A 10,576-nucleotide genomic window follows, 5' to 3' on the forward strand; every position below is an offset into this window, starting at 1 on the left:
ATGCATCAGTTCAAGGGCTATGTCCATTTTACTGCAAGTTAAGAAACAGAGTAGAGGGAAACCTTTTTCAGCCTTAAAGCCATGTCCCCACATGGACAGTCTTCTGGGGGTAGGGTCCATGCCAGGAGCAGGAGGCAATGTAGGGGGAACAATGGATGCAGTTCTTACCTTTGTGCAGGAAGCTACAGTCTAGCCACTCCAAAATCAGAGAGGCTTTCATACACAGAGGCTGCACTCACACCACACTTTATTGCATATTCCTGACATTTCCTTACCTGTGAATTTCTGCATTTAATGAGATCTTCCACATGACCTCAAAAACCACTTCTGGAAATCTAGCTGCCTCGAGGAGAAGCTTGGTGCTTGTTTCCATGTTAATTGCTTCCAGAAAAAAAAGAATCTGACTGCATCTCTGTTAACCCAGAAAGTCTTGGGGAACAGAAGCACACATATGCACCAATGGTAGTGGTGGTGACATGTCTGATGATGTCTGTTGTGAGGGTCAAACTGATGTGGTTATCCATTAAAAAAAACACCCACAGTTCTGTGATTCAACAGGTAATGCAGTGGGAAAGGGACATTGGAAATTGAGGCAGAAACATTATTACCAGGAAAACTAACACGTCTGAATGCACTCAGGGATATGCAGAGACAAACATAGACATACATCTCTCCAACCTCCAGAGTGGCAAACGAGAGGCATCATCACAATTTAATGACACATTTCATCAGGGCAAAAAGATTTGAAAAGGACCTGGTTGGGACTTCCGGGTTAGCGCCTCCGGTAATGGCGGAATTCCTCTGATCGGGAGGAATTTGCTTCGTGGGAATCCGGGTCTGGCCGCCACGGCGAAGGCGGAGACCCACTAGAAATCACAGGTGGGTGAAGCCTGTGAACGTGGGATTCAGCTGGCACCTTTTGCGCCTCCCCTACTCGCGGGGAGACCCGGTTTCGGGGATCCGGAACGACGTGTGGTGAGCAGTGCAGTGCTTCGAACTGACTGCTTCTTCCACGGAGCGATGCCGCATAGCTGTTGCCGGAGAGCGCTGACTTTTTCCTGTGGACAATTTGATCTTAAAGTAACTACCCGTGAGTAGAGCAGAGAATTGGATTTTTAAATGTCTTAATTTGGTGCTGAAACGGGGAGGTCTAAAACAGGAAGTCCACCTTCCCCTTTTGTAAATAGATTGAAGCAACGAGGATGCAGGCTGAAGTCTCGGAAAGCCTATTGTAAAGGACTAAATTTCCATCAGTAAAAAATACTAAACCCCCCTTGGTGGCATGAGAAGAGGGGGGAAAGTTTTGGACTGAGTATACCTGCAGGAGAGAGCGAACAGAGATAAAATACCACCGCTCCGATCCTGGAAACGGGCTGCCAACAGGACTGACCATGATTAAAACGTTCACTGACAGTTAAATAAGAGGAATACATTGTTTCCACTGTCTCTGTCTGTGTTTAAAAAGGAGTAAAAGTAACAGAAAATTGAAACTAACTTTATGGTTTGAATTGAGTTTAAAAGGACTAATGCAAATAGAAACTATTTCCCTCTAGAGGAACTATTTCCCCCTAGAGGAAGCCTTTGAAACTGTCGCAAGTGTTGAGCTGGGGGAATCTCCAGCTGCAAGATAAAAACCTGTGAGATTCTGGGGACCTTGAATTGGTTAAGAATGTTGACAGAAGAGGCCTTAGTGGATGTATTATGCAAGATAAGTGACTCATTGGAACAGCTTCACAAAAAGGTGGATGTGGTAATTACCAAAATCGACAATTTGGGACAAAAAGTGAACACCAATACAGAAACTATTCAGAAACTGACACAGGAATCTACTTTGACATGGCAAACTGCGGAGAAGGCCAGGGAGAAAGTTATTGCCGTTGAACCTAAAGTAACACAATTGGAGAGAGAGAGAGTCCCAGCCTTACAGATGCAATTTGATGACCATAAGTTGATGCCTGCTATGATTGAATTTAAAGAAAATCAGATTTTGAGGATCAGAGCCCTACCTAAACTGGAGAAGGAAAGTTTGATAGATTTCCTCACACAGGAATTTGATGACTTTTGCGACCGGGACTTGGGTCAAGAAGAGATTAAAACTGTGAGGGCCTTTGGACTTGGAAGAGGAGCGAAAAAAGAGAAGAACAAAATAACAGACTGTTGGAACTACCAGAAGAACTTAGAAGAACAAATTTTGAAAGACGTCCTGAAATACCTTTTGGATCTTAGATTTAACTACGGAGATTTGGTTGCCCTGTCGAGAAGGAATAAAATCATCTTTAGGTGGGAGTTTCCCTGAGATCCACTCTTTAGCCTCAAAGGAAGAAGAATGAAAATAAGATCAGTGGAAGACAAAGTAAAGCTCATGTATAAATATGAAGAAGACTCGCAGAAGGGACTTGGAAAAGAGTTAAGATCATTGGACAGAAGATCACCAGGTTGATAGACTATAGGGAATTTTTGGATATGACTGGAAGAATCCGGGACCAGGGAGAAGAGTCGGTGGAAGAAGACTGAAAAAGTTTAAAGACTATTTATAAAAATATTGTAAAATTAATGAGTGTTAGAAAAATGTTGGAAAGGAGTTATATGGCTTTAGTAGAAATGTTATAAGGAATTAAGTACAAATAGATTATTAGAGTATTAAAGGGAAAATAAGGTTAAAATATGTTAAGACAATTATATTAAAGGGAAAAATAAGGTTAGAATATGTTAAGATAAATTACAGGACAGAAAACAGAGGAAGATGGAAAGGAATTGCTGAAACAGGTAATTAAAGTGGAATACAAAAAGGGAGGTGTGAGGAGGTCGCTGAAACAAGTAAATGAAAGTTAAGATACTGAACTTATTAAATGTGTTTTATATTGTGTTTGTTTGGTTTTGTTAATTTAATGTTTTGGGGTTGGTGTTGTGTGGTGTTTTTGTTTTTGTATTGTACTGTATTGTTTTGTTTAATTCTTTTTCTTTCTTTTGTAGTCTTCAAAATGTTAATAAATATTATTTAAAAAAAGAAAAGAAAAGGACCTGGTTGGGTAGAGCCCCAAGAGCCAAACAAAAGGGACCAGAGGGCCACATTCAGGCCCCACACCTCTCATTCTTGGAACAAAGCAACATGCTAGAGGCCTAAATCCTGTAGATTCCATCCTGAATAGAAGACAAGTGTTCAAAAGCTCAGAAACAAAAATTACAAGGAGTACATACTAGTCTCACAAGACTGCTGCATTCTGAGCACCATGTTGCATTCAAAACATTGTCAGCAATACAGAAACAGTAGCAATTATTCCATTTTAATGTCTTGCAGCGAGACACACCAGGGTTATTCAGCTTTCATGAGGACAGTGGCAGAAGTAACAGCTGAGGGGCAGTAGACAGCAACCCCTAATCCCCAAATCTGACAAGAAGTCCCTAACCTGAATCAAGATCCCCAGGTCCATAACCTGCCCTCCATGCTCAGTGCATGCCTAGGAAAGAGAAATCAGGGTTGTCATTTGGTGAAGCCAAGAAGGAAATTGGATCGTAGCAGGAAATAAAAATCAGATTTTTGTTGGAAGTAGAGTCTTAAAGTGTGAGTTTTGAGAACAACACAATAAATATTTGGATTAGGAAGGGGCAAAGACCAGGCTTGCGAGCATTCTATTTCAGCTATTTCCGCTACAGCTTCAAAGCTGCCAAAATATGTCCAGGATAACACAATAATAAACATTTTAGGAACTTCAAGTTCAAGCTTGAAGTTCAAGAGCTTGTCTATCATGTCTAGCATTAGCTAATCTTTTTGTTTTTATTGTAACATTTTAAAAATCTGTCTGTGGCTACGTACTCGACTGCTTTGCTTTGCAAAGGGTTATTTCAATGGTGACAGTGTTTCTCACACAGCATTTTCTCAAAATGCATGCCAACAATTAATGCCACAAATATGATCTGCTCTATCGGACACTGGAGGATTAATGGCTTACCGTGACCGGCTACAGAAATGTATGTCATGTTTCTTTGTGACTTGATGAAAACTTTATAGAGCTTTGCTTAACTGTGCCATCCCCTCTACCAACTTGATGCTCTCCAGATGTTTTAGACTACAGATACTTTCATCACCAGACAGCACAAGGCACCAGATTGCGGAAGGTTGCCCAGAACAAGTCAGTAAGGAAAACATCTACGTTAGCATCAATGCAGAAAGCAAGGCCACAGCTACAACACACACTTAAGTCACTCTTATACCACTGCAACACTCATGGCTCACTCCCCAAACATCCTGGGAATGTTGAGGGTATTGAAAGTCATTAGGAGACCCCCTATTCTACTTAGAGAATTCCTGAAGTGGTTTCACAATCAATTCTTCTTTCCAGGGAACTCTGGGGATTGTAGTTCTGCTAGCCTATCTCCAAACAACTCTCAGCACCCATAACAAGCTAAAGTTCCAAGGATGCGCTGGAAAAAACCTTGACTGTTAAAGTGATATGAATAGAGATGGAAGGACTTGTCAGTTTTCAGTTCTCCCACTTTCTCATTTTTCCAGTCTTAAGTTTACTTCTCTACATTACTGCAACAATTTGTGGTTTTTACAATTTGGGGCATGTGGGTTCTTTTCAAAGAGCTCTTCTCCCTTTCCAACTCATAATTCAAACACTGAATCCATGCCTTTTAGATCCAGTATTCACCCAGTTTTTACTGGGTTAGGTGAAGATAGCCTTTAGGCATGTAGCTTAGTACATCAAGTGGGGCTTTGAATGTAGCCAGAAACTAATGAGTTTATATTCACAGGGGCTAGTATCACAGAGTCAACAGTAAAACATGTTTGTTTGGTTTATAATCATGATGCTTGTGATTCTGGGGAGGCAATACAGATGCCTCTCTCTGCTTCATTCCCTCTGAGATAGATATATATATATATATATATATATATATATATATATATATATATATTCAGAACTATGCAACCTCATGGTGTTCTGTGCAATAAAAGGCTGAGTCTTAGTACACGATTGTTGTTATGCAAATCAGGTGTCACAAATCAGGTGTTGCAACTGATGCTTTTGCATGTAAGGAACTTGAAAAGTCTGGTTTGAAGAATATTCACTGAGACATAGCAGTTAAGACTGCAGAAATAATGGATTGTTTTGGTGCATGTGCATTTGTGTAAATTCCACACTGCACCATAAGATTTGTAGTGTGTATTGACTTATGTGGAGGTGAAATGATTAAATGAATTGAGGTGGTTTTTTGAGGGGGTGGTCTCTTCCCTTTCCGAGTCAAATCTCAATGCCTATACCCTCCATGAGTTGGATCAGGGCCCTCACAAAGCTTTGCCTTGCTATGTGTTTTCTGTTCTGTTCTTAACAGAATACCAGTGTATTTTATATATGTATATCTATGGGTTTTTTTTTAGTTCCCGTGCTTTGCAGTGAGGACTAATCCATGCTTCTATTTATCCTGTGATTTCTAGGTGCGGGTCTGAGAAGTTTTTATTCTGCCCCACCACTTTCTCCAGGAAAACTCACAGTTTACTACTGATGCCAATAGGGTTTTCTGCAATATTCAGCATGTGTTGATTTACTATATACAACCTGAGATAGACTTCAGGGGCAGCAGCATAGCTGAAACCAGAGGTGCGAAACCTGCTCATGCCCAAGGACCACACTGCCTTCTCAGCAGCGTTCTTGAGGCTGCATGTCAGTGGCGTCTCAGGCCACAAACAGGTTGTTGTTTAAGGGAAAGTCTGTGGCTCAGTGGTGGAACATCTGCCTTCCATGTAGAAAGCATCAGGTTCAATCCCTGGCATCTCCACAAAGGCTCTTGACTGAAACCCTGGAGAGCTGCTGCCAGTCAGTGCCGATAATACTGAGTTAGATGGACCAATGTGTTTGACTACAGTATAAGGCAGCTTCTTATGTTCCTATGTTGTGAAGATGTTGTTGTTATTGTTGATTTAATTCTTGCCCCACCCTTCTTCTTTAAGGAATCAAGGACAGTTTTGGTGTTGTTCATGCTTTTTCTTCTAGAGAGGCATCTCTTCAAAATCTGCAGTTAGTTGCTAAAATATTTTCACATTTTTACCAACTAACACTGGGTTAACACTGGGAAGTTCACAGAGGCTCACTAAGTTATGACTTGTGTTTTGACAGAAGTCACCCTACCTTTTGTGTGGGAAGCAAGACAGGTGTACACAGATCTTGGTTCTCTCTCTCTCTCTCTCTCTCTCTCTCTCTCTCTCTCTCTCTCTCTCCATCCCTCAGCCTTTCAGATTCTGTCCACTTTACCACTGCCCAGTACTGCAAGACAAACATATGGTGTTTACTACGATGACTGACAACTTTCTAGTTTTTCTCGCTCCTCAAGAGAATCCCTTCCTGCCAACTCAATTTGCAAGGCCTTAGATCTTTCCACAGACCTTTGGTCTGCATCCAGAATATTCTCTCATATTCTCTTGGCAAAGCTCAGCAAAAGACAACCTGCATTTCCCCCCTCTATCTAATTAACAGTCCACCGAGAGAAAATTGCAGCCAAGGAATCATCAGAGCCAGTCTGCGCATTTGCCTTTTGTACTCTGGTTACGGGTAGGGAGGAAAGGCAAGGGGAGGGTTGCGTACTTCTCAGGGTTTGTGTCCAAAGTTCACCTTCACATGGTTATGGTTGCTATGAAATATGGACTTGAAGTCTGCTTCAATTGCCTACTGAGGTCTAGGGACACTGATTCAGCCCAAAGTGGGAGGCAGCCACCAGCAAACCCCTGGCAAATTAATAGGACTGAAGAGTTGCCAAAAGGCTGGGACTAGAATCTGTTGCTGTTTATGAATGCCCCATCTAGTTTGACGAGATGAGTGGCCAAGTGGACAAGAGTGAATTCAGAAAGAAATAGAAAGGCAAAAGAATATGGACTCATTAAGGCAAATTCTGAAGGTTGTATCCAACTGTCATAGTCAAAGTAGCAATCAATCGGCATGACTAACTATGGGCATAACTGATCCCTTATGCACCACTTTGATCACTGGGATCCTCTGATGGGGTACTTCTGGTGGTGCCCTGCATCCCTGAGATTTAGTTGGCCATTGCTAAGGCCTTTAGTGCCAGTAGATGTTCATCAGTAATTATACTTGCTTTTTTAAAAAGATGTCTTCTGAAAACTGCATTGCAATATGAATTTCTCTTTTAACCAGCCAGTATTTACTGAGGCTTTGTTGAAGTTTTAAAAGATGTTTTTACTGATGCTTCTTCTCTACTTGGCAATCACTCATGGCCAAGTCTTCCATGAATGCAGTCTTGGCGGTGGTGTCCATAAATTACTGTGGAGGCCAATTCTGGATCCACACATCCTTCCACTGTGGGGACATAGGTTTCCAGGCAGGAGTTGATCACAATGAGGTTATGCCAAACATGTATTTCTCTTAGATTGTTTCTCCCTTTCGTTCTAAATCCGTGTCTCTTCAAAATCCACAATGCCTTTGTGTGAAAATAATAATATTTTATAGTCATAAAATCAGTATAGCATCAATAATTCTCAAGAACAGAGACTGGGGAATTATTGATGCTATACTGATTTTATTATTATAATTTTGTATGTGACTTGATACGCTTCTATTTAAGTGCAAACTAAAAACTATTCAATACATACATACATACATACATACATACATAGATTTCAATACATTCATTCTGTGCATGCCACCCTGACTATCAGCTGTATCTTTATGTCAGGGAAGAGTCAGAATGCGCAGTTTCATCAATAGTAGGGGAGGTTTCTGAGCAGGAACTGGAAGAAGAGAAAGACAGAGAGCTGACACACGAAACAGGGGGCGGGGCATAGTCAGGAGGAGCAGGGGGTCAGGGATGGTGAAGAGCCCTACAACCCACCAGAGCCAGTAGGAGGAAGTTCAGACTCAGAAAAGGCGAGGGGGGCTTTCACACCAGCACAGGCAAGGAGGGAAATGAAATGTAAAGAGCAAAGACGTATTGCGAGGCTTCCACACCTACTTGGTTGGTGCCAAAATCAAAGGAAGCCACTCCCCGAATCTGACTCGATGGGTTTGGATGCATGATTTTGAACTGCAGCTGCTCTTTGTACATATGTAATAAAGACTGTAAATATCACGCTGTATTGTGTTTTTAATATTCAGTTGGGAGCCACTCAGACTGGGGAAGGGTGGTGGGCAGGGTCTCAATAATAAATTATTATTATTATTATTATTATTATTATTATTATTATTATTAGTGTTGTTGTTGTTGTTTTATATTATTATAATTATTCCATTTTTAAGACTAGTAGACCACACATATATTTTTTTAACACAAACAGGAAAACAGTTTTTTAAAATAGGATGGCAAAGTGGTCTTTTCAATAGATTGTCAACTGTTTTTGGACATATTTGGAAATGCTCACCAAGTATCAGATTTCACTGTGTCAAGAAGCTGGCTTCTGTAATTGTGATGACATCAAGGCAGTTAGTGCCAGTAAGAAGAGGAATAATTTTCTGTTTGCAAAAGATGCAGGGAGAGGGAGGTAAAAGATGGAGGCAATGGAAGCAGAGGTGATCGGGCCAGATGTACACACCCCAAGTGACTAACCCATATTACAGTCTTCTTGAAATGAAGGTTGACGGACACTGTGGTTTCTTTAGGGCATATGGTTTTATTTACACATATATGCAACCTGATGGAGGGACTCACAGCATTTGCACTCCAAAAGATCTTGCTTCTCTATAAGGTTTCCAGAGAAGCCCTAAGCCGCAGCTTTGGGGTCTAGCACAGAGCAAGGCATATCTCTATGTCTCTAGCTTTCAGCCCCAGCCAAAAGCTTTCATACAAACACGGCCCTTAGCTTATTCTTCCCCCTACTAGGATGACATGGAATCTAGCTAGGTGAGGGTTGCCATACATCCGAAATTTCCCAGACATAGTTGGTAATTGGCCGTCGGAAACAGTGTCTGCACGGAAATCACTGAAATGTCCAGGAAAATACTCTGTTTTCAAGGTAAACACTCACCTAGTTTTTTAAATTATTATTTAACAACAAAAAAGCTCAACAACTTTTCTGTCCAGATTTTCACTTTTTGAACTATGGCAACCCTATCTGTGGCAACCTCCTAGCACATACGGATGGCCGTACTTAACTGACCAGGTGACTATTACCTTAATAAAGGAACTAGTGTGACCAGTTTGCTGGGTTTCCTCTTGTAGAGCCTAACCTTGCAGTCACAGGGTCACAAGTGTCAAAGGGACCATGAGCGTTGTCCAGACTGACCCCTCCAACTCATAACAATATTATATCAGGCAACTCCACAGAGTTGTCATAGGAAGGAATTTGTCAGATCAGAGAGATGCGGGCAACCTAATGTTGTTAATGCCTTTTTGAGGACTGTGAGGTGAGTGTGTTTTGTGGTGTCTTCTTTTTTGGTCACACATTGCTGTTCATATTGTTTGTTTTTTGCAGGAGAAATCCCTGAAATTCAGGAAGATTCACACACTTTTAAATTGTATTCCTGTAATGTGGAGACTAATGGATAGAAAACAAAAGTGGACCCTATAAGCCCTTACAATTGCAAAGAGACTTATACTTCAAGTTGGAACTCTCATCATCTGTTCCTCAGTGGTCTTACTTGTCATTATTGCATTTGTTCATATATCTTACAATCACCCATCTCATTTGGCTATCTTTTAGGAAATATGGATGGTGTATATTAATATATGAGATAAATTTAGGGCTGATGGATTATTCTAATTGTTAATATAAGCTGATGTTATTTTGTACCTTCTTCTGTTATAAATTTTTTTAAAAAAAATTAGGTGAGTGTTTACATTGAAAACAGAGCATGATGGGTATTTCCAGTTGCTGGGATGAGAGGAAATATATAAAGTTTTGGTTTTAATGTCAAATATTTTGGTGCATTCTGAACCCTGCTTCCAAAAATTACCTGATCATTCAAATCATGCATTTCTTTTATTTATTATTGTGGGGCAGGGGGAGGAGACGGTTCTGAATAATTGAAATGGATGCATGTTTTATACATCCCTCGCTTTTGTTAGCGTGGCACAGAGGATTTCTCTCTCTCTCTCTCTTTAGTTTAGTTATTTCTTCCCTGTTGTTCTTCTAGGGCATGTTCTGGCAACAGACAAAAGGGGACACTGCTGCAGCTTCCAGGACTGCAGGCTGAGGAGGCAAGGAGAGGAGCGCGTGATTGATGGAGTTCTGGTTGGCTTATAAAGGGCAGCCCGGAGAGCAGCGAAATAATCAGGGAAAAGGGCGTCCCATACTGGCTCTCTCAGAGGGGAGAAATGAATCCTGAACCTCTGCATTATTAAGTTGTCAGGCGGGCTGATGATGAAAATCTGAAGGTCAGGAATAACAAGAAGCACCTTATGGGGAGATCACGACCTTTTCTGGGAGTGCTACACTCATATTTATCCGCACCTAACCCTTATCCACAATTCTTCATTTGATAAGAACATTCGGAGAAAAGAGACGAAAGAGGGAAGGAGAGGGGAGGGCAGCGGCTGTGCAGCCAGGGAGGGGTTGAATGGGTGGGTGGGTGAGGGGTTGCAGGAAGGGGGGGGGAGGTTGAAGGCCTCATTGTCTCCCCTCTAAGCGGTG

At 41.3% G+C, this 10,576-nt stretch overlaps 1 long non-coding RNA gene across 1 annotated transcript in view; it reads left to right on the plus strand.

Moving 5' to 3' along the window:
- Positions 1-10,281, plus strand: part of LOC307203534 — a 49,428-nt gene extending 39,147 nt beyond the window's left edge. The window contains exon 3 of the long non-coding RNA XR_013833255.1: positions 10,080-10,281. This is a non-coding gene — a long non-coding RNA (uncharacterized lncRNA). The remainder of the gene's footprint in view (positions 1-10,079) is intronic.
- Positions 10,282-10,576: the final 295 nt, after the last annotated feature.

Source organism: Podarcis cretensis, assembly GCF_951804945.1.
Source record: "Podarcis cretensis genome assembly, chromosome: 14".
In the NCBI taxonomy this organism is placed as follows: Eukaryota; Metazoa; Chordata; class Lepidosauria; order Squamata; family Lacertidae; genus Podarcis; species Podarcis cretensis.